Here is a 27880-nt window from a genome sequence, read left to right on the forward strand (position 1 = left end):
AGAACTTATCAAACCCACCACCCAAAAAATAAAAAAAAAAATCAGTTAAGAAATGGGAAAAAGACATGAATAGACACTTTTCCAAGGAAGACATCCAGATGGAAAGCAGATACATTAAAAGATGCTCAACATCACTCATCATAGGAAAATGCAAATCAAAATCACAATGAGATACCACGTCACACAGGTCAGAATGGCTAAAATTAACAACCCAGGAAACAACAGATGTTGATGAGGATGCAGAGAAAGGGGAACCCTCTTACTCTGTTGGTGGGAATGCAAAGTGATGTAGCCACTCTGGAAAATAGTATAGAGATTCTTCAAACAGTTAATAATAGAACTACCCTATGACCCAGCAATTGCACTACTAGGTATTTATCCAAAGGATATAAAGATAGTGATTTGAAATGGCACACACATCCCATTGTTTATAACAGCACTATTTGCAATAGCCAAAATACATAAAGAGCCTAAATGTCCACCGACTGATGAATGGATAAAGAATATGTGGTGTGTGTGTGTGTGTATGTATGTATATATATATAATGGAATATTACTCAACCATCAAGAAGAATGAAATCTTGCCATTTGCAATGACATGGATGGAACTGGAGTGTATTATGCTGAGTGAAATAAGTTAGTCAGAGAAAGATAAATACCATATGATTTCACACATATGTGGAATTTAAGAAGGAAAACAGATGAACATAGGGGAAGGGAAGGAAAAATAAAATAGGATAAAAACAGAGAAGGAGACAAACCATAAGAGACTAATAACTATAGACAACAAGCTGAGGGTTGCTGGAGGGGAGGGAGGTGGGAGGATGGGTTAAATATATAATGGGAATTAAGGAAGGCACTTGTAATGAATGATCACCGGATGTTATATGCTAGTGATGGATCACTAAATTCTACCCCCGAAACTAAAACTACACTACATGTTAACTAACTTGAATTTAAATAAAATCTTGAAAGTAAAGAAAAAAACTTTCCCTTCACTTATGTCTATGAAATTATGCTGAAGAATTTAATTTGCAACATCATTTGTTGTTTTCTCTGTGCATCAACCTTCTTGTTATAGTTTTGTTTATGATAAATATTATGCTGTAAACGATCTTTTAATAATATATACCTTATTGATTCATTTGTAATAGTTTGTTTCTGAAGTTGAAATGTCCTAGTCAGTGGAAAAATGTTAGCTGTAGCTTTCTCTCTACAGAAACTGTGACTCTGGACCCCAAATGTAAGTTGGGCCCTCAGGATGAAAATACATAATTATTTTTTATTGTATTTATTTCGTCCATTTTATTTACTGTTTAAAGTAAGGATTTACTGTTTTTGCTCATAAGAACAGCCATTCTGGTACAGGAGTATGCCCTGCTGTGATGCAATTCTATACTCATATTAAATCCAGGTACCCCCTAAAGTGTTACAAGTCTTTCCCAGTTATCCTTGTCAAAAGCAGAAAGCACATATATTTACAGTGCTATTAACATTCTATCAAAGTGTAGGTGTAAATGCTCATATCTACCCTGCCTTGCATTGGTTACCTCTGTTAATATTAATAGCACATAATCATAAGCAACTTGATTTCCAAATCATATGTAATCTCCAAAAATATAAAACCACACAATAAAATAAATCAATACTCCCAATTTTTTTCTATTCCTCTTTTAATGGTCACCAAGTCTGTAGATAATAAAAGCAAGAAGAGAACAATGTGATATGATTTAATATAATAAATATAATATTGTGTACATATAACTATATTAATACAATTCAGTGTTTAGTAAATATGTTTAGTAAAGACAAATGTCTTTACCAGAAGAGCATGTTTCATGAGGTATTTAGAAAATATGGTAGGGGCAGCTGAGTGGCTCAGTCAGTTAAGTGTCCAACTTTGTCTCAGGTCATGATTTCATGGTTCATGAGTTCGAGCCCTACATTGGGCTCTCTGCTGTCAGCACAGAGCCTGCTTTGGATTCTCTGTCCCCCTCTCTGTCTGCCCCTCCTCTGCCCATGCATACTCTCTCACTCTGTCTCTCAAAAATAAACATTTAGAAAAAAAGAAAATATGATAGTGACTTGCCCAATGAACCTATGAGAAATTATTAAGTTGCTAAGGTGAGTAGTTTTATATTTATGTTTGTTTTTTCCACTGTTTTTTTTTTGGCAACTCTTCTAGAAAGTGGCACTCATTTTATTTGTTTTATGAGCTGTTTCTACTGTAAATTACTGTGTCATCTTTACCTGTTTGTTAAAATAACCAAGAATCTGTTTTAAGCCCACAGATTTATTGCTAAATTATAACTCTATCCCTGTGTCTCTTATACTTAAAACACATTAGGTTTCTACATAACATTTCTCTATCAATCCACATTAGAAGGCTCACTATTGTGTCAAATTTTAGTGTGGTTATTATACCTGATATAGTAATCCGCAGAAGTGGAGTGTGAACTTTGATTTGTTTCTATCATTTTACTAGATGCTGTAGACACAATCCCCAATCACTCAAAATCTATACAATCATCTTAACCTATGTCAGTCAGTTTATCACACAAGATCAACTACTTGATAGACTTTTGCTATGAATTACATATAATATTTTACTTGAATTTAGCCAAGTTAATAAAATAGTTCCCACAAAACTTTTGGATTCCAAAGTAGTTAGGATGATGGTACAGAGTCTATTGACCTGCTTGGACTGAATATCAACCAAATTCATGTGTTGAAGCCCTAATCCCCAATTGTCTGCCTTTGGAGATAGAGCCTTTAGGAGATAATTAAGGTTCAATTAGGTCATAAAGGTGAGGCTCTAATCTGACAAGACTGATGGCCTTATAAGAAGAAAAGAGAAGTCTCTCTCCACATCCATGTGCTCAGAGGAAAGGCGGTGTGAGTACTGCAGCAAGAAGGCAGCTATCTGAAAGTGAGGAAAAGAGTTATCAGCAGAAACTAAACCCTGCCAGAAAGTAATCTGAACTTCCAGCCTCCAGAATTGTGAGAAATAAGTTTTTTGGTTTTTTTTTTAAATGCCACCCAGCCCATGATATTTTGTAATGGTGGTCTTAGCAGACTAATACATGATTTATACCCAATAGTGCCAAAATTCTGCAAAGTTGGTGATTTGTATTACCTAGGTGACACACACTGAAATAAAATTGACAATGAAAATGGTCTTTCAATTTTGAAATCTCTCAGCAATTTGAATTATTGATCTTATCACAGATTTTTATGTCTGATTTATATTTAAGTAATGCATTTCAATAAATTGCTATTTTAGTCACTGCAAACAATGACTTGCTTACAATAGTACAGATGTACAGAAATAATATATGAAACATTTATCAACCTCATGTATGGCATGCACATTAGTCAATTAAAATGGACGTCCAACCAATGAGAACAGAAAATAGCTGCTATTTTAAGCTTACCCATTGAGTGGCAGATCTGCCTACTCATACATCAGTATGATTTTTTAAATGAGTGATAGTACCAACAATAGTTGATGCAGTGAGTCTTCTGAGTCATTTCTTTGAAATAATTTTATAGTTCTTCTTCTATAAATGGTTTGTGAATAAACCTGACTTATTTATGGAATATAGTGCATTATAAGAGTTACAACAAGGTAAGTTTGAGATGAGGTGCCTCTTTTTAAAAATTTTTTTAATGTTTATTTATTTTTGAGAGAGATAGAGAGTGCAAGTGGGGGAGAGGCAGAGAGAGAGCGAAACACAGACTCTGAAGCAGGCTCCAGGATCTGAGCTGTCAGCACAGAGCCCGATGTGGGGCTCAAACCCACAAACTGTGAGATCATGACCTGAGCCAAGTCTGATGCTTAACCAACTGAGCCACCCAGGCACCCTAAGATGAGGTGCCTCTTGAAGAGGTCAGTTTCGTTATTATTAAATTAAAGGCTAAAACCTCTCTCACATTATTGGCTTCATGTGTTATCTTTGAATTTACAGAGTTTTCGTTTTTGTATTACTTCCTTGCTCCTGGAATAGAGACTACTTTCCTCTGATTGACTTCTAACTTTTGTTAATTGTAGTTATACTTATTTTAAGAACTTTTACATAATCATATGATTTTTTTTGTTAGATGGTATTTAGGTGAGATGATTCCACCACCTATGACATGCAGGTATGTTGGAATCCTGCAGTTTACGGAAAAGTGAAGGTTGAAAAGGCCCATGGAAACCATTCTGTGCAAATCCCACCTCTCCCTGTGCACTGATTTTAAAGATAATAATTTTCTCCCTTTCCACATGATATCTTTAAGAATGGTTGTTGCTGCTCTGGACAATTTTGCTTTGTTAATTTCTAGTGGGTATCAATGAAATGAAATTTAAGAACTTCCAAAACATTAAAAAAGCGGACTCAAAATTTTGTTTACCTCATTAAAGGAATGAATTTTATATTGGTTCCCCAGTTGCTAATTGTATTATTTTTTAGCTTTTAGTTTCACAAAGCCAAATTATTATTATAATTATTTGCTTTTCAAAGGAGACTTTCATTTTTCTTATTAGATATACTGTTTGTCTTCAACATATAGATTCTTGGAATAAATCATAATATGAACATTGGTTCTGATGTTCTTAACTGCATGCTAGGCTGGGAAAAAGTATACAGCACTTTGGGCAAATATCTTAATTTCTGTGAGCTAAGACTCTTTATTTATAAGATGAGGTTCATAGTATTAACCTCCTGAAGTTTCTATAAGGGTTAAATGAAATAATAACATATACTGAGAGCCAACTACATAATAGATACTTTTAAAAAAGGATGATCTTAACCATGCCACCTTCTGTCCTCTTCTACCATCACTTTTGTTATTGTATGACAGTGACAGAAAACATATGGCAACAAAGGAGTTACACATGGTACAAGCTCATAGCTCACTAATGTTTCAAAGTAAAACCATTAACCTTCTTTTCTTAGGTTACTGTGTGACACCTTTGGATTCCTTCCAGCTCTCTCTGCCTTGACCAGGAGTTACACAAAAGATGAGTGTGGTTGACTATAGCATGAGGGAATCCTTACTGGAATCCAATTTTGGTCCACAAGTACATAGCACAGACTATTATTTTAGTGCTCTAGATGAACAAAATAAATGAAATACTCTATCCTTAAAAAACAACTTACAATTTCATTTAAATGTTGCTTTCCTCTGATGGGAGTCAAGATTTGGTGGAAACAGAGGCAAAATTACTTTGGCATGATTGTGAAATCACATTATAAGTGGAATCAGCAACACTTGGCTCAGATCCAGTTACTCTAATGCATTATGAGTGACTCAATTTAACTGAAAATCACCACCCGACATTGTTATTAGATGAAGTTATGAAATGATTTTGTAGCAGCAGGGACTTATAGGTCTTTTGTGCAATATAAAATTTTAATGAAATGGACATTTAAAGATTACCATTATAGTATATCATGTAGTCTATAATTAAAACATTAAATTATTTTTACATAATAAACCAAGATAAATGCAAGGTCTGGGATTTTAAAATGACAAAGCAAATGAGCTTAAATTTTATTAATAACATATTGTCACATAAAATAAACAAATATGTCTGGTAATGACTGTGTAGGATACACCATTGAACAACTATTTTTTTTTTGTCTGAGAAGCAGAAAATAAGGCAGATATTTAGGAAAAGGGCATGGTTTTTCTATGCGATACACTATAAGGTGCTTGGAGATTTGATGTCTACATGAGATACCAAGAATATATTTTAAAACATTTTGAGCCAATGTGGTAGACTCCCCAGCATTTATTCCACTGCAACTGGTTAGCCTCTAACCATTGTAATCTCATTCTTCTGGCCAGTGGTTTGTTTAGTTGTGGCAGCAACTTGGCTCCACTAAAATGTAAGTTATATGAGGGCAAGATTTTTGACAGTTGTGTGCATTGATGTATCCCTGTAACTTAGTGACAGGCCTATGGTAGACACTCATAAATAGTTGTTGAAAAAAGAATGATAGAGCAGAAAAAAAAGATGAAAGAAGGAAAGAAATAAGGGAGAAGGGGAGGAAGAGAGAGAAAAATGGACAGACAGAATAAATGGAAGAAGAAAGAAAAGGAGAAAAAAAAGAACAGAGAATGACCCAAAGGGAGAGGATTGTTTGGGTTCCTGGAATCAATCAATTGATCTCTCTCTGTCACTTTCTTCCTACTTGAGCAAGGGTCATTTTGCTCTATTTTTTTTCTGACAGCCATTCTAAAAAAATAAAGACAGCCATAGGACAGTATAGATCTCATGTATGGTAGAGTAGGGCAATGGAAAGAACCTGAGTTCTTTCTTTTCTCCCAGTCTCACTGGGGCATAATTGAACACATATCAGTGTAGAAGTTTAAGGTGTATAGCATAATGGTCTGTGTTACATATATTGTGAAATAATTACTTCAGTAATTTTAGTTAGCATCATATAGATACAATAAAAAATTAAAAAAAAGAAAAAAATTGTGTTGAGAACTCTTAAGATTTATTCTCTTACAACTTTACTATGTCATAAAAGTGCTAGCTATAGTCATCATGTTGTATATTACATCCTTAGTACTTACTTATTTTATAACTGAAAGTTTATACCTTTTGACCACCTTCTTCCATTGCCCTCCTCCACTGCCTACCACCACTTATTTGCTTGGTGTCTGGCTTTTCCCCACCTTAGCTTCCACATATAAGTGAGATCATACCAGTATTTGTCTTTCTCTGTTTGACTTATTTTACTTAGCATAACATTCCACCCCTCTGGTAATCAGTGGTTGTTTCCTGTATGTATGAGCTTGTTTCTATTTTGTTTTGTAGGTTCATTTGATTTTAGATTCTACATGTTAGTGGAATAATATGGTATTTTTCTTTCTCTAACTTATTTCACTTATCATAATATCCTCTAGGTTCATCCATGTTGTCTCAAATGGCAAGATTTCATTGTGTTTCATGGCTGATAAATATACCATTGTGTCTGAAATCAGGAAGTGTGATGCTTTCCACTTTTTTCTTTCTTAGGATTGCCTTGGTTATTCAGGGTATTTTGTAGTTCCATATAAATTTTAGGATTTTTTTCCTACTTCTGTTAAAAATGCCATTGGAATCTGTATAGAGATTGCATTAAATTTTTGGATAGCTTTTGGTAGTATTAGCATTTTAACAGTATTAATTATTTCAACCCATAAACACAAGATACCTTTCCATTTTTTGTGTGTCTTCTTCAATTTCTTTCATCAATGTTTTATATTTTTCCAAGTCGAGATTTTTCACCCTATTTTTTAAGTTTATTCCTAAGTGTTTATTAATTTTTAATGCTGTTGTAAATGGGATTGTTTTCTTTAATTCTTTTTCGGATAATTCATTGTTAGCACTTAGAAATGCTACTGATTTTTGTATGTTAATTTTGCATCCTTCAAATTTACTGAATTTGTTGATTAGATCTAACAGGATTTTTTTTGGTGAAACATTTCAGATTTTCTATATACAAAATAATGTCATCTGCAGATAGAGATAATTTTACCTCTTTCTTTCCAGTTCTGATGCCTTTATTTCTTTTTCTTATCTGATTACTCTGCAAGGACTTCCAGTATCATGTTGAATAGGAGTGGTAAGAATGAACACCCTTATCTTGTTCTTGATCTTAGAGAAAAAGATTTCAATTTTTCATCTTTGGTATTATATTAGCTGTGGGCTTATGTTGAGGTACATCCATTTTATACATAATTTGTTAAGTTATCGTCCTGAATGTAACTGATTTTGTCAAATGCATTTTTGGCATATGTTTTTTAGAAATATACAATGTATCAAGACTGAAATCAGAAAGAAATAGAAAGTCTGAATAGGTCACTTACTAGTAAGAAGATTGAATCAGTAATAAAAAATCTCATAATGCAGAAAATCCCAGAACTACATGGTGAAGTTTACTAAACATTTAAAGAAGAATTAATGCCAATGCTCCTCAAACCATTTCGAAAACTAAAGAGGAGGAAACACTCTCAAATTCATTTTATAGGTCAGCATCACCCTGATACTAAAGTCAGAAAAGGACATTATCAGAAAAACAAAACAAAACAAAAAACAATAATCCAATATTCCTGATGAATATAGTTACAAAAATTTGCAAACACTGGCCAGCCAGGGTCACCTGGGTAGCTCAGTCAGTTGAGTATCCACCTCTTGATATTAACTCAGGTCATGATCTCAGGGTTGTGAGATTGAGCCCTGCATCAGGCTCCATGCTAAGTGTGGAGCCTGCTTAAGATTATCTCTTTCTCCTTTTTCCCCTCCCCTCCATTCATGTATGCTCTCTCTGCCTCTAAAATAAAATAAAATAATTAATAATTAATACTACTACTAATAATAATAATACCAACCAGCCAAATTCAGGAGCACATTAAAAGGATCATTCACCATGATCAAGTAGGATTTATGCCAAGTGGGATGCAAGGATTGAGCAACATACACAGATCAATCAATGTGAATATATCACATTAATAGAATGAGAGAAAAAAATGATTATCTCAATAGGAACCTGAGTTCTTGATGATAAAGTTGAGCATCTTAATTAATCAAGCCCAAAACAGTTCTACCTCTGAACTTAATTATGATGCAGCAAAATTTTTATTTATTTTATTTTATTTTATTTTATTTTATTTTATTTTATTTTATTTTATTTTATATTTTGTTTTATTTTATTATTTTATTTTATTTTATTTTATTTTATTTTATTTTATTTTATTTTATTTTATCTGAATTGAGTCAGAAGTTTCATTTTTGTTGCTGAACACTTCCTAATAGACAACGTCTGGATTCCAGAGTCTGCCCATAGTAGACTCAGGTTTAAAACCATTTTACCGGTCAGAACCTGGTATGTGGCTGGTAATGAGGCTCTCTGTAATCAGTAATAACAACAGCAACAACAGTATTATTCTCTGATACTATGTTCAAGCCCTGCGCTAATGTTTTACATATACTAGATCCCTATGCTAGCCTTACTAGGTGGGTATTCTTGCTGCCAGCTTACAGATGCAAAAGTTAAGGACATTTCACGGCATACATAGTGAATAAGGGAGGTTGATATAGGATATTAATCCATGTCTGTTAGACTCTAGAGTTCAAGCTTTGTATCCCTAGATTGCATTTTCATAGCACTCATGTTGGTCTGATTTGAGAGAGCTCCCTTTTAAAATTCATATGCTGTTCTTAGAACAAAATACAAACTAAAGCTTTAGTTTCTCTTCAGGTAATTCTCAATTCCCAGCCTTCCCTGACAAGCCAAGTATATGCTTAATTACCCAAAATGTCTAGTTTTTTCATTGCCTGTGAGTATTTGAATTTGAGAACAAAATGGTGCTTAAACATATATGTACAACATTATTGATTTGGAAAACATGATATAAACAAAATGTCCAAAATGTTAGCAGAATCATAGATGAAGGAAACCTCAGAGCCAAACACAGCGATATAGTGGTCACCTAGAAAATACATGTTTTAAGGTACCCAATTTCCATCTGCTCTTTAGAAGCTGAAAAGAATTTGGTGCACCTGGGTGGCTCAGTCAAAGTGTCCACCTTCAGCTCAGGTCATGATCTCACAGTTCATGAGTTCGAGCCCTGCGTGGTGCTCTGTGCTGACAGCTCAGAGCCTGGAGCCTGCTTTGGATTCTGTCCTCCTTCTCTCTCTGCCCCTCCCCCACTTGTGCATGTGCTCTCTCTCTCCCTCTCAAAAATAAACATTAAAACAAAAGAAGCTAAAAAGAATACAGAGGTTAAAAACTGCCTTCCAAAGCAAAATGTCTGTTTAGTTTTTCTTAAAACTTAAATGTTTTTTGAATAAGTAATAATAGTAAACTTAGAATCAGAGTGTGCTTAGGTTAATTGCTTTTAGCACTCAATATTTGTATTTTGCTTGTCATTCCTTTGAGTCTCATTCCGTGCTATCCATGGATGAAAAATATGAAACTACAATACTAAGAATCTCTTCCAAGTAAGCATTCATAGAAAGTTTCTTTGAAGTAATTTCTTATTCTAAAGAAGATATCATTTATACCACTTGGGAAATCTTTGGAAAAAAAACAAACTCATTCTGATAATAATCTCTGAAATCTACATTTTCACTGTTACCACAATTGTCCTTTTTATACTATTTCTCAATTCTTCCAGGATCTGAAACTCACTGAATTTTTATTAGGTCTAATATTTCATCAAAAATCTAGATGGATAGTACCAAAGCTCTGTTTATTCATTTATTCGGGTAACATTTATTGGTAACCTACCAGGCAATATGAAAGACATGGTATGAAATAGATAAAGAAGGTACAGTTCTTGAGATAGAAATGTGATAGATATTGAAAGTGCAACTAAGTCCTATAAGAGTGGTAGATTAGAAGAATGTTAAACCCATAGAACACTAAACCTGCCTAGAGAAGTTGGCAAAACCTTACTTGAATTGATAATTCCTCAGCTGAGCCTTAAAAAATGAACAAAAATTTTGTATGTAGGAAAAAAGTATAATAAAGAAAGTACTGGCATCAGAGACAGATGAAACAGCGTGTAGGGAAGCATGAGAGAAGAGAAGGACAAATGAGAATTTTCTAGAATGATGCATTTTAATAAACTAAATCCTCATAGTAGTCCTATGAGTTTTTATATTTATCCTCATATTATTGATGAAAGACCTGTGACTTGGGAAATTTAAGTTTTTACCATTTGCTCAATTCTGTTTGTTACTCTTCTTTAGTTCAAGTCTTTTTATCCTTATGAACTTATATAAGACCTATCAGCAATCCAACTCTCACAATTTCTCAGTAAATATATGTTGATTAAATACATGAATCAAGGGAACAAAGGAATTTCTCTTTATTTGTAATTTAAAAAAATTGTGTGATTTAATATTGGCCCAATTATGATTAGAATTCATGTCAAAGCTTGTGAGAACAATTTTGAAAACAAAACTTCCCTTGGGATTTCAAGTAGGATATTGGTTACAGAAGAGTTAAAGGATCTAGGAGAGCAAAAGGGAAAAAAAAGGTGACCTGGAGAAGGAGAAGGGGAAGAGAAGAAGGAGGTAACGGAGAGGAGAGAGTTCTCAATGTACTATATGGAGAAGGGGCAGGAAGTATGTTTTCATCATATGTGCCATAGATAAAGGTTTCCTGTCACTAGCCAAATATTTATAGGAGATTTCTACATAGAGAAAAATATTCAAATTGGCAGAATGATATTGAAATCTAGGTCTGTCTATACCTAAGGCTAGGAACTTTGGAACTTCTTGTTACTATAGTCTCTTCTTTGAGTGTTTTCACTGAAGAGTGTTCCATATGGTAACTGAACAATTTTCCTGATCCTTCCTGTCTCTCATAAAACTCAAGTTTAACAGTTGTTCTGTTGAATAGGCTCAATATCAACTCTTGTGTTACACATATGTGGTAAGGAACATACTGAAAGTTTTGGAATTGAAGTAAACATAACTATATTTTTAAAGATAAAGATTTTAAAAATAGTTTCAAATAAGAAAAATGAGAAAAAGATCATGTTATTTCTACTAGCTTTTCTAGGAATAATTATGCTATAAATGGGAGAAATATAAGAAGCTTCCTATTACTAACTCAGAATAAGTCTGTCTTTCTGCTTTGAGCTTTGCTGACTTACACTCTGTATTTTGTCAGGGAGTTTTCTGTCTCTGAAATCTAATTTTCCCATTGGGAGAATCCTTGATTCCTAAGTCCAGTCAACTCTATTGTTTGTGTATATTGATTATAGGTTTCTTTCCTTTTTGGATATACATGCTAAAATCTTAGATGCTGCTTTGATATCTGCTTATTTGTTCTTTTCTATTCTTTTAAGCTGATCGGTCACAAACCCAATTTTTATAGTTACACCTCAGTGGCCTTTCTTTGGAATAGCAGTCTTCTACGCTTACTTTTTTGCTGTGTATACATTTAGTATCTTGTGCCCAAACACACACATTTCCTATCCATAGTCCATATTGGATCTTTTGCCAATGGAATATTTAGTAAAATTAATCAGGTACTATGTCAAAAAAGCGTTATGATAAATTACCAAAGTAGGACTTTCACAAGTCATAGTTTCTGGTCACAATAATTCAGTTAGTACAAAGAATGAATAAATTAGAAAACATTAACCCCTTTAAAATTAAATCTGTGGATCAAAAATCAACTGAAATGAAATGTCAATTATATAGAAATTAATGAAAATATGAATAATTTGATGAATACCAATATAACATAGATAATGCTTGTATTTAGGTTAAAATGTATGACTTTAAAAGTTTTAATTAAGGGGCACCTTGGTGGCTCAGTCAATTAAGTGTCCCACTCTTGATTTCAACTCAGGTCAGAATCTCATGGTTTGTGAGATTGAGCTCCATGTCAGACTCTGCACTGACAGCACAGAGCCTGACTGGGATTCTCTCTCTCTCCCCCCACCCCCCGACTTTCCCTCCCTTACTTGTGCTCTCTGTCTCTCTCTCTCAAAATAAATAAACATTAAAACATAAAAACTTTAATTAAAAAAACAAGATTGAAAACAAAGATTGAAAACAAAATTGAAAAGATTGAAACAAACCTTAAGAAATTAGAAACATTAAATGTAGTACAACTAAAATTTGGAGAACAGAATCAGTAAAGATAAATGCTGAAATTAATGGAACATAAAGTGAAAGAGTAAGAATTATTGGCTAAATAAAAACAATATTTCTCTCAAGAAAGACAAAGAATGTGAATAGGCAATCAAAAGAGAATATACAGAGCATGAGCAGGGGAGGAGCAGAGAAAGAGGGAGACACAGAATCCAAAGCAGGCTCCAGGCTCTGAGCTGTCAGCACAGAGCCCAACGCAGAGCTCGAAGTTACGGACGGTAAGATCATGACCTGAGCCGAAGTCGGATGCCCAACTGACAGCCACCCAGGCACCCTGGAAAAAAAACAAAAATAAAAACAAAAAACAAATTCTTATACATTGTCAGTTGAATATAAATAACCAGCAATGCTTGATGCATCTGATAGGATTTTTTTTTTCAAATAAAAAATGATATTATTTTTTACCCAGCAATTCCACTTTTAGGGATCCATGTTCTAGAAATGAATGTATGACTTTGCAGTCAGTATTGCCCTTGGATTTGGGTCACAGCAGGCTCTGCTCTGGGCTCTGTTCTTCAGAGCACTCGACCCTGATTACCTTTCCCTATGGGCTGGAGAGTTGTTGGAGTCAAGAAGTCATGTCATTTTGGAACCTGTGATCTCCTGCCTCAACCCTGGGTCACATTCCATATGCTCAGGATTCTGAATTCTCTGCTAAGTGACCCAAATCAGTATAGGTCCTGAATGTGCTTTTTCCCCACTTTATTTTTTTTCTCAGCACCTCTAGGCTGAAGGAGGGGTCAATTGGAGACTATGAGGGGAAGAGAGTAGTTCATTGAATTATTGTTTGTTTTGTTTGTTTGTTTTGTTTTGCAGTTTTTTTGTTTGTTTAAGCACTAATCTTCATTGTTTTTTATGGTGATTTTATATTTTTTCTTTGTTCCTCATACTCTCTCTCACTTTTACCAACCTCTGCAGGTGACTTTGTTTTGTTGCCTTTAAGAAAGTAGAAAACATTCAATGGTAGCTCCAAAAGGTGTTCCAATTGCAAACTCACAAATGTAATGATGCCACAAGTTTCTTTGTCCTCCCCTAAAATTACAGGGAACTCCTTTTTCCTACCCAAGACCTGCTCTTCCATTTGTGTCCTGGGTAAATCTGATCCTTTCTTGTTTTCAGAAAGACTTTTCTCTTTCATAGATTTCCTATCACCTTTGTATTATCATCTTTTCTCTACTGGATTTTTATTATACACATATGTTCAAAAGCTATCATCTTAAAGAAGAATCTCAGCCCCTTCAACCCTCTCCAGCTCTTTTCTCCATTTCTCCACTCAATTTTTCCAGTAGGTTTCATAGTCCTGCTTCTTGAAAGTGTTGTCTACTCATCTGTTTCTACTTCCCCAACCTTCATTCACTTCACACTTCCCCTCCCTCTGGCTTCTCTACCATCATTCTTTGAAAGAGCTTTTGCCATTAGTTACAAACTAATCCCCTGTTGCCAAATCCAGAGAACACATTTCTGTTCTTAGCTTTCTTGACTGTTTAACAACATTTGACACAGTTTTCCACTCTGTTCTCCTTGAAGCAAATACTTTCTCTTTTGGCTTTCCTTTTCTCTTTGAAAATTTCTTTTCAGGGAAATACAAATCAAAACCATAATGAGATACCACCCCACGCCAGTCAGAGTGGCTCAAATGAACAAATCAGGAGACTATAGATGCTGGAGAGGATGTGGAGAAATGGGAACCCTCTTGCACTGTTGGTAGGAATGCAAACTGGTGCAGCTGCTCTGGAAAACAGGGTGGAGGTTCCTCAAAAAATTAAAAATAGAACTACCCCATGACCCAGTAATAGCCCTGCTAGGAATTTACCCAAGGGATACAGGAGTGCTGATGCATAGGGGCACATGTACCCCAATGTTTATAGCAGCACTTTCAACAATATCGAAATTATGGAAAGAGTCTAAATGTCCATCAACTGATGAATGGATAAAGAAGATGTGGCTTATATATACAATGGAATACTACTTGGCAATGAGAATGAATGAAATCTTGCCATTTGCAGCAATGTGGATGGAACTGGAGGGTATTATGCTAAGTGAAATAAGTCAGTCAGAGAAAGACAGATACCATATGTTTTCACTCATATGTGGATCTTGAGAAACTTAACAGAAGACCATGGAGGAGGGGAAGGGGAAAAAAAAGTTACAAACAGAGAAGGAGGGAGGCAAACCATAAGATACTCTTAAATACAGAGAACAACTGAAGGTTGATGATGGGTGGCGGGGGAGTGGGTGGTGGGCATTGAGGAGGGCACTTATTGGGATGAGCATGGGTGTTGTATGGAAGCCAATTTGACAATAAGTTATATTTTAAAAAAAAGAAAATTTCTTTTCCTTTCCTTTGCCAGCTTATCTTCCTGTATCTGATATCTAAGTGTTAACATTCTTTGTTGCTTATTTCCTTGGTGTTCCATTTTTTAAGCTGCTATTCATTCTATATATATACTTCCTGGTCAAGTCTTGTCCATCCTCACTTCTTCTAAGTAATAATGATATGCTAATATGTCTAAATTTGGATCTTCAGCACAGACCTCTATTTAAGAGGTCAACTGACATTTGACAATTTCACTTGTGGTCAAAGTCACCCAGCACTTCAGTACCTAAGATTAAAATTACATTATGGGGACATGGAATACAAGGAAGCTCTACCTCACATATATCTCTAATAATGGTTTATCTTGATGAAAATTAAGTTTCACTAAATGTGAGCTTTATTTTAGGAGAAAACCTTAAAGACAAAACCATTTTGACAAAATTTGAAATCGCTTTTTCTTATGACTGTTATAATCGAGTTTAAGATTTAGTTGAATGTCAAAAGAAAAGTGAAAAACAGTCTACTGATATTATAGAATCAGCAACAATGGCAGGAAGCTTCAATCACAAGAACACAGTTCCTCTCATTATTGCAGCTTTAGGAATTATTACTGACATATCCATTTTTCTATATTACTTCAACATCTGGCTTACAGGAAACATTATGATTTGTCTGTCTTACCAGTAGACACAGCCCATCAGTAATTTAAAAACTAGTGAAGGAGAAATTTTGAAATATCACAAGTCTTCCACTTTCAATAATGCCTCTCATAACTTCTAAAATCAAATTTCCATTTATGTTTCATTATATGAAACATAATGGATTTATGTGGGATATGGTTATCCTTTTATAAAAATGTATTTTTATAACATGTAATCTATGGTTGAATTCATCTATCAAAGATCCCTGTATCTCCAGTGACTTGGATCACATTCTTGGAAGTTATTACATTTTTCTTAGCTTGAGCCCTAACTTTTGAGTGTGCTTCCTTCTTACAGATTTTTGAAGAGCACACCACCAAAGATATTTTAATGCCTAAGATTCTGTCAAGTTGTAATGTGAAACCATGTCTGGCTTCCTTAACAATGACAGTGGGTTACTCTCTGCAGTCTCTTCCCCCATCTTGGTTTTCCTTTCTGGGATCATTGGTGTGGTCTTAGATTAATTTCAAGCTAAGGTAACCATTCATTCTCAGTTTGCCCTAGAGGCTTCTGTTTATACATTCTATCTGGCATCTTGTTTAGTTAGTGCTTCTTTTTATTCTCAATGGTATCCCAGTTTGGATGATAAGATAGATGGTTACCCCATTGGTAGTTGGGTAGGTAAATATGAAATCCCTTGCTGAGTTGTCTTCTTTCCAAATGCATGTGTCCTTTATGTTGCCTACTCTCAAATATAATCTTTTAAAATCTCTGATCTGTCCTTTCCTTTGTCAGGGTCTTGGGGCAAAATCCAGTAAAGTTGGGATTTCTCAGGCCCAAGAGTTGAATTGGGAAGTTCTCAGCCCAAACAACTACCAGTGAAATGATAAATAAAGAAACTATAGCTAAAATTGTACGAGAAAGCTAAGATAAAGAAAGTCAACTGGAGAGTGTTTAAGACATAAAAAATCAGAACTCTAACTGAAGTGAGAGTCAACAGTCCACAATTTGGTCCCAGAGATGAAAACAAATGCAAAACAGATGGAGTTTTCTGAGTTTTTGACTAGAAGGAAGGCTGTGTTTGAGGCCTCTTTTTAAATAACCCTGATTGTGTGTAATTTAAGGCATCATTTTTACTTAAAAGCCAAGGGTTTGTGTGGTGTTTGTCTTGAATGCATCATCTCCCTGGTAACTCTAATTATTTTTTAAAAGTCTACATACTTTCTCTTCCTGTAAAATATTTTGTGTGTTGGGGGGGGGGGGCGCACATTTTACAGAGTATTTTGCTGTATGTTTGTTTAATTGCAATTTAGTTTTTCAACTTTGTTACTATAACATTGTTTGGTTTCCCTTGGACGAAGAAAACAGAGCTGTTAGAACTCCTAGTAAAAGGAATCTACCTTATAGAACTCACTCCCATTTTGATATTAATTGTGGGTTGATGATCATTCATCGAAGTCCAGTGACCCATTACTACCTTCAACCTTCCATATAGCCCTCATTATTTTCATGCTTTCCTTAGGTACTCATTCAGACTTTCTTCATTTTGGTCTTTTTATAATCATCCAGTACAAAGACAACACTTTTTGAAGCGTTAGATATGACATATTCAGTGGGTACAGATTTTAGATGGCCAGTTTTATTTTTAAGTCTTCTAATAAATGATGTAAATGCTATAATTTTCACATGCAGCTTTCTCAACCCCTACCCAACCATCAAATAATTCCGCCTCTCTCAGACAATAATAACTATTATCTGAGTTGAAAGATAATGACAACTACAGCTAAATTTCTGAGATTTAAAAGCATGGTTTTATTTAAAACATAAATACAAAGTTATGCACAGAATATGAAAATAATTCAACAACTGGACTGAGAAAAATCTTTACATAAATATATCCCATTGGTTCAATATAAAAACTTCCCAAATCAATATAAAAACTTCCCAACTCAAATTATAAATCTTCATCCTACCAAATTTCAATTGATGATACAGTTCAATAGAGCACAATGAGCTCATTAAACTGTTTCCAAGATGTATTACAAGTGGACTTTATGAAATTTAGAATTGCTCTTTATTTCCATATTTCTGTAACCAACATTTAACATAATTTGTACAAAGATTAATTGAGTAACAAATATAATTCCTCAGTTAATGGAAATAAACACAAGAAAATCTAAATGTAGAGTAGTTGATATTCTTGTTAACTGAAAATTGGTTAAACTGTAACAGAAAATTGTGGAGTATTTTTGGTGTCCTATACACTTGCTATGTTTTTAAATTGGTTTGGAGACCAACAAGAGTAAGAAATATATTTCTGTCACTGTGGAAACTGGGTACGGAAACTTGATAGCTTGAAAATTTAATGGCCTTTTTTGTGGAAATGATCCAACTCTACACTGAAGACAAAGGCCTTATTTACTGTTTATTGAACAAATAACTTAATCTCTATTATTTATCTTCTATTTAGTAGTTATATGCAAGAAAATATTTGCTAATTAATACAGCAAGTAAGAGATGAAAAAAATTAGATTTCTGTCTACCTAATCTACAGTGTTTTGGAAAATTCCAATTTGGTTGACCTGCCATTGGAGAAATTCTATTTGATGTTACAGCTGAAGAATCTGGTCAGAGGTCAAAGGAAAACGAACTTTAAATGGATTAAAGACTTAAACATGAGACATGAAACCATAAAACTCCTAGAAGAAAACATAGGGATAATCTTTCACTCAGGAGACAAGAATATGCATTGGGAAAAAGATAGTCTCTTTAATAAATGGTGTTAGGAAAACTGGACAGCTACTTGCAAAAGAATGAAATTGGACTGCTTTCTTACACCATACACAAAAATAAACTCAAAGGATTAAGGACGTAAATGTGAAACCTGAAACTATAAATATCCTTGAAGAAAGCATAGGCAGTAATTTCTCTGACATTGCCTGTATTTTCTAGACATATCTCCTGAGACCAGGAAAACAAAAGCAAAAATAAACTATTGGGACTACATCAAAATAAAAAGCTTTTGCACAGCACAGGAAACAAAGCAAAACAAAACAAAAACACCTAAAAGACAACTTACAGCGTGGGAAAAGATATTTGCAAATGACATACCTGATAAAGGGTTAGTCTCCAAAATACATAAAGAACTTATGCAACTCAACACCCCCCCGCCCAAAATAATCCAATTAAAAATGGCAGAAGACATGGACAGACATTTCTCTAAAGAAGACATACAGATGGCCAACAGACATAGAAAAGGTGCCCAACATCACTCATCATCAGGAAAACGCAAATCAAAACTACAATGAGATACCATCTTCACCTATTAGAAGGGCTAAAATCAAAAACACAAGAAATCATAAGTGTTGGTGAGGATGTGGAGAAAAAGAACCCTTGTACACTATTGGTGGGAATGCAAACTGGTGGAGCCATTATGGAAGACAGTATGAAGTTTCCTCAAAAAATTAGGGGTGCCTGGGTGGCTCAGTTGGTTAAGCATCCGACTTCAGCTCAGGTCATGATCTCCCGGTTTGTGAGTTCAAGCCCTACGTCAGACTCTGTGCTGACAGTTCAGAGCCTGGAGCCTGTCTCTGATTCTGCATCTCCCTCTCTCTCTTCCCCTCCCCTGTTCACTCTCTGTCTCCCTCTCTCTCTCAAAAATAAATAAAACAATAAAAAAATTGTTATTACTTTTTTTCACGATCCAGTAATTGCACTACTGGATATTTACTCAAAAATGTAAAAACACTAATTTGAAGGGATATATGTGCCCTGATGTTTATTGCAGCATTAATTACAGTAGCCAAATTATGGAAGCAGTCCAAGTGTTCATTGATAGATGAATGGATAAAAAAGATGTGGTATACATATACAATGGAATATTACTCAGCTAATAAAAGAGAATGAAATCTAGTCATTTTCAACAACATGGATGGATCTAGAGAGTATAATACTAAGCATAAGTCAGTCAAAGAAAGAAAAATACCATATGATTTCACTCATATGTGGAATTTAAGTACTAAAACAAATGAACAAAGGGGGAAAAGACAAACCAAAAAACAGATTCTTAACTTTAGAGAACAAACAGAGGGTTACCAGAGGGGAGATGGGTGAGGTGATGGGTGAAATAGGTGAAGGGGACTAAAAGTACACTGATCATGATGAGCACTGAGTAATGTATGGAATTGCTGACTCACTATATTGTACACCTGAAACTAATATAACACTGTTAACTACACTTGAATTAAAATTAAAAAAAAAAGGAAAAAATGTAGGTAAAACCTTCTCAATGTTTATTTTGACAATGATTTTTTGGATATGATGCCAAAAGTACAAACAACCAAAGCAAAATTAAGTGAAAAGAGTCTATCAAACTTAAAGCTTTTGCACAGCAAAGGAAAACAACCAATAATATGAGAAGGCAGTCTATAAAAGGAAAGAAAATCTCTGCAAGCCAAATATCTGAAAGGGGAGTAATTTCCAAAATATGTAAGAAACTCCTAAAACTCAATAGCAAAAAAAAAAAAAAAAAAGCAAAACCAAACACACAAAAAGACAAAAACAACCCCCCCCCCCAAAACTCAAAACAAATAATTTGATTAAAAAATTGGGGAGAGGAGTTGAATAGGCACTTCTACAAAGAAGACATACAAATGGCCAACAGGTATATGAAAATATTCTCAACATTACTAAATGTCAGGAAAATGCAAATCAAAAGATATCCCCACACATCTGTTAGGATGGTTATTTTCAAAGAGCAAAAAAAAAAAAAAAAAAAAAAAAGTATTGATGATGTTTTGGAGAAATTGGAAGTTCCAGGTTCTAGTGTAAAATGGTGTAGCCACTATGGAAAACAGTATGGCAGTTCCTCAAAAAATTAACAATAGAACCAGAATATGATCCAGCAATGCCACTTCTGGGTAAATCCCCAAAAGAATTGAAATCAGGATCTTAGAGAAGTATTTGAAACTTCATGTTCATTACAGCATCATTCATAGTATCTAGGATATAAAAACCACTCAAATGTCAATTGACAAGATGCATGCATAAAGAAAATGTGGTATATACACACACTAGAATTTATTCCGCCTTTAAAAAGAAGGAAATCCTACCATTTACAATAACATTGATGGACCTGGAAGACATTGTGCTAAGTGAATTACATCAGTCACACAAGGGTAAATACTGCATTATTGCTCTTAAATGAGGCATCTATAATGGCCAACCATATAGAAGTAAACAATACAATGGTAGTTACTCAAAGATGGCAGGGAGAGGTATTGAAGAATTGTTGTTAAATGGGTATAAAGTTACAGTTATACAACATGAGTACATTCCAGAGATCTGCTGTACAATAAAGTACCCATAATTAACAATAAGGTATTATACACTTAAAATGTTTTTTATTTTATATTTGAGAGAGAGACAGACAGAGCATGAGCAGGGAAGGGGCAGAGAGACGGAGACAGAATCTGAAGCAGGCTTCAGGCTTGGAACTGTCAACACAGAGCTGGACACGGGGCTCCGACTCATGAGCAGTGAGATCATGCCCTGAGCTGAAGTCAGACGCTTAACTGACTGAGTCACCAAGGTGCCCCGTACACTTAAAATTTTTAAAGGACAGGTATCATACTAAGTGTTCTTAGCAAAACAAAACAAAATGGCACAAGGAAACTTGGAGTTGATGGGTATCTTATTTTATTATGGTGATAGTAATATAAGTGCATACATATGCTCAAATCCACCAAGTTGTATACATTAATTATGTGCAATTTTTTGTATGTCATGTGTATCTCTGCAAATTTGGGGAATAAGAGGGTGAGGGGTCAAATACTTGAAGAGAAGCATTATTTCCCTAAATATGTGGTTTGATATATTGCAATTTTTGGAAAGTTGGTATAATTTATTATCTATGTAATCATGTAAGTGCTCAAATTTTGGTTTTAATAAGCTATTAAATGACATAACTTTCTCTGTTATATATAACTATAGGTAAAAATTATTGGAGATTATTACAAGGTTGAAAAAAATCTTCAGAAGTTATTAAGAATTTTTAGGATTTCACTCTCAAGTTAAATAGGATATGCACTGTCTTAAAACTGTCCCCTGAAGAGGAGATTCTTTCTCTTTCAATAACTCATGTCATTAATGCAAAGTGTTCCTATCTAAACTTCTGTATATTTTGCAGGATTATAATACTGACTATCTGACAAATCTCCAGAATAGTTACGCTTTTGTTAATTATATACAGAGAAGAATATTTAAGACAAATCATTCAGGAAGAACTTGATAAAAAGTTGTAAATTTAATCTTCAGTTGCACTTGTTTGCTGAATACAACTAGAGAAGTAATTTTAACTGATTGTTAGTTTGGGTTACTCAAGGGCTACTTCCCATTGAAATAGTAAATCTTGAAAATTACTTCTTTCTCTTCTTCACCCACTATCCTGTGCTCATAAATCCCCCCCCTTTTTTAAAAATTTATTGTCAAGTTAGGTAACATACAGTTGTAGCCTTGGCTTCAGGAATAGGTTCCCGTGATTCATCACTTACATACAACACCCAGTGCTCATCCCAACAAGTGTCCTCCTCAATGGCCATCAACCACCTCCCTCATCCTCTTAACCCCTTACCCCATCAACCCTCAGTTTGTTTTCTGTATTTAAGAGTCTTTTATGGTTTGCCTCCCTTTCTGTTTGTAACTTATTTTTCCTTCCCTTCCCCTATGATCTTCTGTTAAGTTTCTCAAATTCCATTTATGAGTGAAATCATGTATCTGTCTTTCTCTGGCTGACTTATTTCACTGAGCATAATACCCTCTAGTTCCAACCGTGTTGTTGCAAATGGCAAGATTTCATTTTTTTCATCACTGAATAGTATTCCTTTTTAATAGAAGATGGATAGAGATGTTTTGTTATAAATATGAATTACCATGTTAGTTAAATAGTCACTTCATGTAGATTTTGTTATTGTTATAATGTACTTAGTTATAATTAAAATTAAAGATAATCTTTTTATCTTTTGGTAAAACCAGATGATTAAGTTAGAGGTCATTGACTAAACTTGATAACTTTTTTAAAAATACTGTTATAGAATAGTATTAGCCTCTAAGAAAATAATTAGGTCTAAGAGTCCTGCAGAAAAAAGAAGAGATCTTAGTATTTACAAACTGAAAATAGTACTTACTATAACATAGTCATTAGAGAATATTAGAAGTTGGGTTCTTTTCATTGTGTTGAGTAAAATTTGCCTTCATTTAAATTTGATGGTTATTAAATATGGAGCACAATCATCAAAGTCAAATTTTAGATGCAAGGCCATAGTCACACCTCTTCAATGAATATTTGCAACATGAAAATTGTCATTTATCAGCTAAGTGAGACTTTCACATATGTTAATTTTGTGTTAGATATATGCTATCTAACATATGTGATAGATATATGCATATATGCTAGAAAAATAGAGGATATATCAGCCTGAATTTATACATCTTGCTTCTCAGAATTTATTGCATGAATTGTTAGCAAGATGAAGCTGATATCTGAATTTAATAAGCCAATGATTTTGTAGCAGAATTATAGGATGCTAATTAGAATTTGCACTCTGGATTTTAGAGTATCACTTTGAATTATGTGTTGTTAATAGAAATTTTTCATCTCTATTAGATTATTAGCCTCAGTAACTTTATTTTAATAGCATATGAATTCTACTGGTACTGCATACATAAGTTTAATGCTCTTATGTAAATGCATGATCATATTTTATTAATTGAATCATTTTAGTTTTTTAAAAGTCGTGTAAGGAAATGCTTCATCAAGTATAGAAAACAGATTTGAAGACAGGAAGTAAACAGTGAGAAGACAGGAGGCAAACAGTGAGAATAAGAAGAATAAAAAAGTGTTTGCAGTGAGGTACTTCAGGGATGGGAATGATGCTTTATAATACATTGTTATGAAAAGATCCAAAAGAGAAAGCACACAGTGAAATTTGAATTTACAAATAATAGTTCTCTTAAGATGATTGGGGCATTCTTCAGGCTGCATTTAGGATAAGCACTTGATGAGCAAAATTTTGTAACTGCAAGTGAAAATTCATATGTTCAGAGAAAAATCCAATCCAAATTTATGAATTCACTGATGTTTGTCCTTACCACCTATATTTCACGAGGCTGCCATAGCAAAGTATCACAAGCTGGGTGGCCTAAAAGAACAGAAAGTAATTTTCTCACAATTCTGAAAGCTAGAAGTCCAAAATCACATTTTTGGCAGAGTTGGTTCTTCTGAGGACTATGAGAGAGAATCCATTATGTGCTTCTCAGTTACTTGTGAGGGCTAGCAACCTTTGGTATTCCTTGGCTTGTAGATGAATCATACAACCTCTGTTTCTGTCTCCGCGTGACATTCTCTGTGTCATCACACAAACTCAACATGGCTGGGGAAAAAATTGATAAAATTTATGACTAACTATAAAGAGGTCCTTAGTGCTGCCTAGAAATCCTACCACTTTTCCCTAATCAATTCACTTTTCCACTTTTCTAGACAATTAGTCTGTACCTTCTCCTCTTTCATCAAGTCTCCAACTCCACTTTCACCTCTTCACTCTCAGTTAATAACTTTGTTATTTTACAAAGAAAAAAAAGGCAGGAAAGAAAAGTTTCATCTTCTAAAACCAAAACTACATGCACTTATATAATTTGTGCTCTCAAGCTCTGCCTTCAGTCTTTTAAATATGAATGAACTATGCTCCATCTAAGGCTCACCCCTTTTCTGTACACTGGTGCCCATCTTCTCTAACCTACATTGCTCCTACCATTCTCCCTTCTCTCCTCTCATCTTTACTTTCCCCTACCTGACTAGATCATTCCCAATGAAATATTTACAAACCACCTACCCTTTTAGATCTCATGTCTTAGCCCATGTACTTATCTCATTTCTCAGATCCATTTAAATTGAAACCACCCTGAAGAGTTATCCATATTGATTGCCTCTACTGCTTCCCCTCCTATTCTCTTTTGAACCTACTCTACTCAGAATGTTGTCTCAACCATTCCATTGAAACTACTCTTGTGGAGTTTATCAACAGCCTCCAAGTTACCAAATCTGGCAAATCTTTTCCAGGTTCTTATCCTAGATTACCTATCAGCAGCATTTGGCTCAAACAATCACAACTTCATCCTTGAAACTCTTTCTTTACTTGGATTCCAGGACACACACTATCCTTGTTTGTCTCTAACCTCCTTGGCTACTTTCTTATCTTCCTGACCTCTTAATGGTGCTTTAAACACCAGTAATATGCTGATGAATCCAGTATATTTATCTCTAATTTGATGTCTTTCTTGAATATCAGTCAGACATGAAATGCTTATTCATCATTCGTATGTGAACATTTAAAAGTATCTCCTCAAACTTAAATTGAAAAATAATACTTCTGATTCCAATGCTTTCCCTCTAAAATATACATTAGCTCTTTCTATAGTTTACCAATGTCACCACATGACAACTTATATTTACAGATGCCTTTACCAGAAACCTTAGTGTAATCTTTAACTCCCTCTTTTTTTTTTCTGGCATCCTTGCAAATCCTTTCTGCTCTACCCTCTATATATATCTGAAATGGACCTTAGTCCATGCCACCATTAACATTTATCTGGATTATTGCAGTAGTTTCCAATGGCATCCTTGTCACCACTCTTGGAAAAGGAGGAAATTTTTCAAAATTTTTGTCTGCTAAAATTTTTCATCTGCTTCTTACTCACATTAAAATCTGAAGTCTTTACTATGATCTCAAAAATGTACACGGTGTAGCCCCTAAAACCTCTCTTAACTCACTCCTACTCCCTATGAAAAGGTCAGTCGTAACTCATCTCAGTGTCTGTGGACTTTCTCCACTTCCTATCTGTAATATTCTTCCTCTGGAGGTCTGTGTGGCTCACTCCTTCACATCCTTTGTAACTCTACTCCCATGTTTCCTTATCAGGAAGGATTCCCTCTGTCCCCCTCAACCCCTTTACCCTGGTTTAATTCTTATATAAGACTTATTATTGACATATTCTCTATTAAGTTTTTTTGTTCTTATGTTGTTTATTGTATACCTTCCCCTTCTAGAAGGTAAACTCCATGAGAGCACGATCTTAGTTTGTTTTTTCACTTCTGTGTCCCCAAAAGCTTCGAATAGTGCCTGGTACATAGCAAACACTCAATAAGTATATGTTGAATTAATGAAAATTGGTCCCTGGCTTGTCCTTTAAGACTAAGACACAATACCTCTTACAGTGGTCTCAGGGATCTATGTTGCTAACAAGGCCTTCTAGTATTTAAAAAATTGTAATGTGGAGCATAATCAAAGTGATATATTAGGTATCAGAACTTTAAAAAAGAGGAACTTTGAACTATATGTGGCAATGAAATGTGTACTGATTAGATGGTTGAGGTTAATGAGTAAGTGAATTCTTAATTATTATCAGATTTATTAAAATTTTCACTTTATAGGAAATATTTTCCATTTTTGTATTCTACTCGAAATGCCAAATAAATTTGAGATGTATCTTGCATGAAGATATGAGCATTTACTGTCCAGTTATCTTGGTTTTTATAAATTTTCTTTTACTGTAGGAAAAACACTGAGTAAATCCACTGATAAAATATTTTAAAATAAAATATTAAAATTTAATGTTTAAAATGTATTTGAAATGAATTCTGAATATTACATATGTTAGAAAATTGTTTTGTCTATACATTCTGGCATATTTTTAAACTTTCTATGATTCTTCCATATGATTCTGATAATGTGGTGACATTGCTACATTCAAATTCTTAGAGATATTTGAAATAAGATAATTTATCCTTATTTTGCTCCATAGACAACATATGGAAAAAAAATAGAATCATTGTCCTGAATTAAGGAAAGAGACTATATCAGGAGACCACTCTGAATCTAATGATCTGTTCCAGCAAGTAGTATATTTTTCAGATTTTTCTGATCCTAATGGCTCATCAGGTAGTCTTTTAAAAAATGAATTTGAGTTGTAGTGTATAAACAATAGAGCTTCCTGTCAGTCATTAAGACACTCATCAGAGAGAAATGAGGTATAGTTCTATCTTCTCTTAGCAGTAACAGATGGAAGATACATTTTGGTTCATATTTTCCAGTCATAATTTCCAAAGCAAGAAGCCTTTCTTAAGAATATGTGAATAGTATAATTTTAAAATAACCTTGGCCCCATACTGAAAATAACATTGAAGTTATTACTTTTCCTTGAGCTGTGCTTATTAAAGGTGGTTTAAAAAATAGACCAGTAATTATTGTAATTTTGATAATTGGCAAGTCTAGGCAAGAGAGTACTAAGTCATGGAGGAAGGTTAGAGAAATCTCAAACATTGCCTTCTTTTCCATCCTTGATATGATTTGAATAATTATTTTTTAAAACAAATTTTATAATCATGTCTTTTCCTCTTATACATCCCTGTGTATGATGATGGTGGTTCATAGTGGTTTGAGAGTAAAGGCTTAGGAATCAAAGACCTAGGTTTAATCTCTGCTCTAGCAATCAGCCCATTAGCCCAAGTGGCCTGAGGAGTGTCCTAACTCCTCACATTCAGTTAACACGTCTCAAAGGTAGAATAATAACAGAATATATTAGGGTAGTAATGTCAGGAACATGGTTCTAGTTTCTCCTTCCTCCCATGGAAACAAGGATTCAATAACAATAGACAGACAAATTCCCATCGTGAGAAGTACAATTACCAGTTAAGAGGCTCTTACACTCCATCTGAACACAAAACCAGCTACATCAAAGCCAGTAGGAAAATTCTTGGTGATCAGTTGCCATAATCCCTGTCCCCAGTTCAGTGCAGTGTTACCCTGAGAGCACTCTCAGCTTCTAGCATTTTCCTGAAGACTAGAACATATACCAAACTTGTAAACTTTCTGGGGGGCTACTCAGGGACTGATGTTTATCTTGCCTAAATCTAAGTGCTGATAGGAAAGGGCAAATTGGGGGTCACTGAAAACAAAGGTTTGTGCCTTTGAGCACACATTCACTTGCTGTAGTTCTCCCCAATTCAGCATTGAACAAGTAGGAGAAAACCCCCAACTCATGACTTCTTCCACAGGAGGGAGAGTTGGATTATGTGTCCAACATTCCAGATTTTGGGGGGCCAACTGGGGGACTGTTTTCTGCCTCACCTATCTTGGAATGCTCTTGGAACCTGGCATGACCTAGATGGCTAGGAGCTGATAAAAACAAAAGATAGTTGGGTATTTTGCTGCT

General features: G+C 34.4%; 1 long non-coding RNA gene across 1 annotated transcript in view; it reads left to right on the forward strand.

Annotated features, from left to right (window-relative positions):
- The first annotated feature begins 836 nt into the window (after positions 1 to 836).
- The window catches only part of LOC128777682 (uncharacterized), a 47566-nt gene continuing 20522 nt past the window's right edge, over positions 837 to 27880 (forward strand). The window contains exon 1 of the long non-coding RNA XR_008422975.1: positions 837 to 3889. This is a non-coding gene — a long non-coding RNA (uncharacterized LOC128777682). The remainder of the gene's footprint in view (positions 3890 to 27880) is intronic.

This window comes from Panthera pardus, unplaced genomic scaffold (genome assembly GCF_024362965.1).
Source record: "Panthera pardus isolate Hobbes unplaced genomic scaffold, ASM2436296v1 HiC_scaffold_17, whole genome shotgun sequence".
NCBI lineage: Eukaryota > Metazoa > Chordata > Mammalia > Carnivora > Felidae > Panthera > Panthera pardus.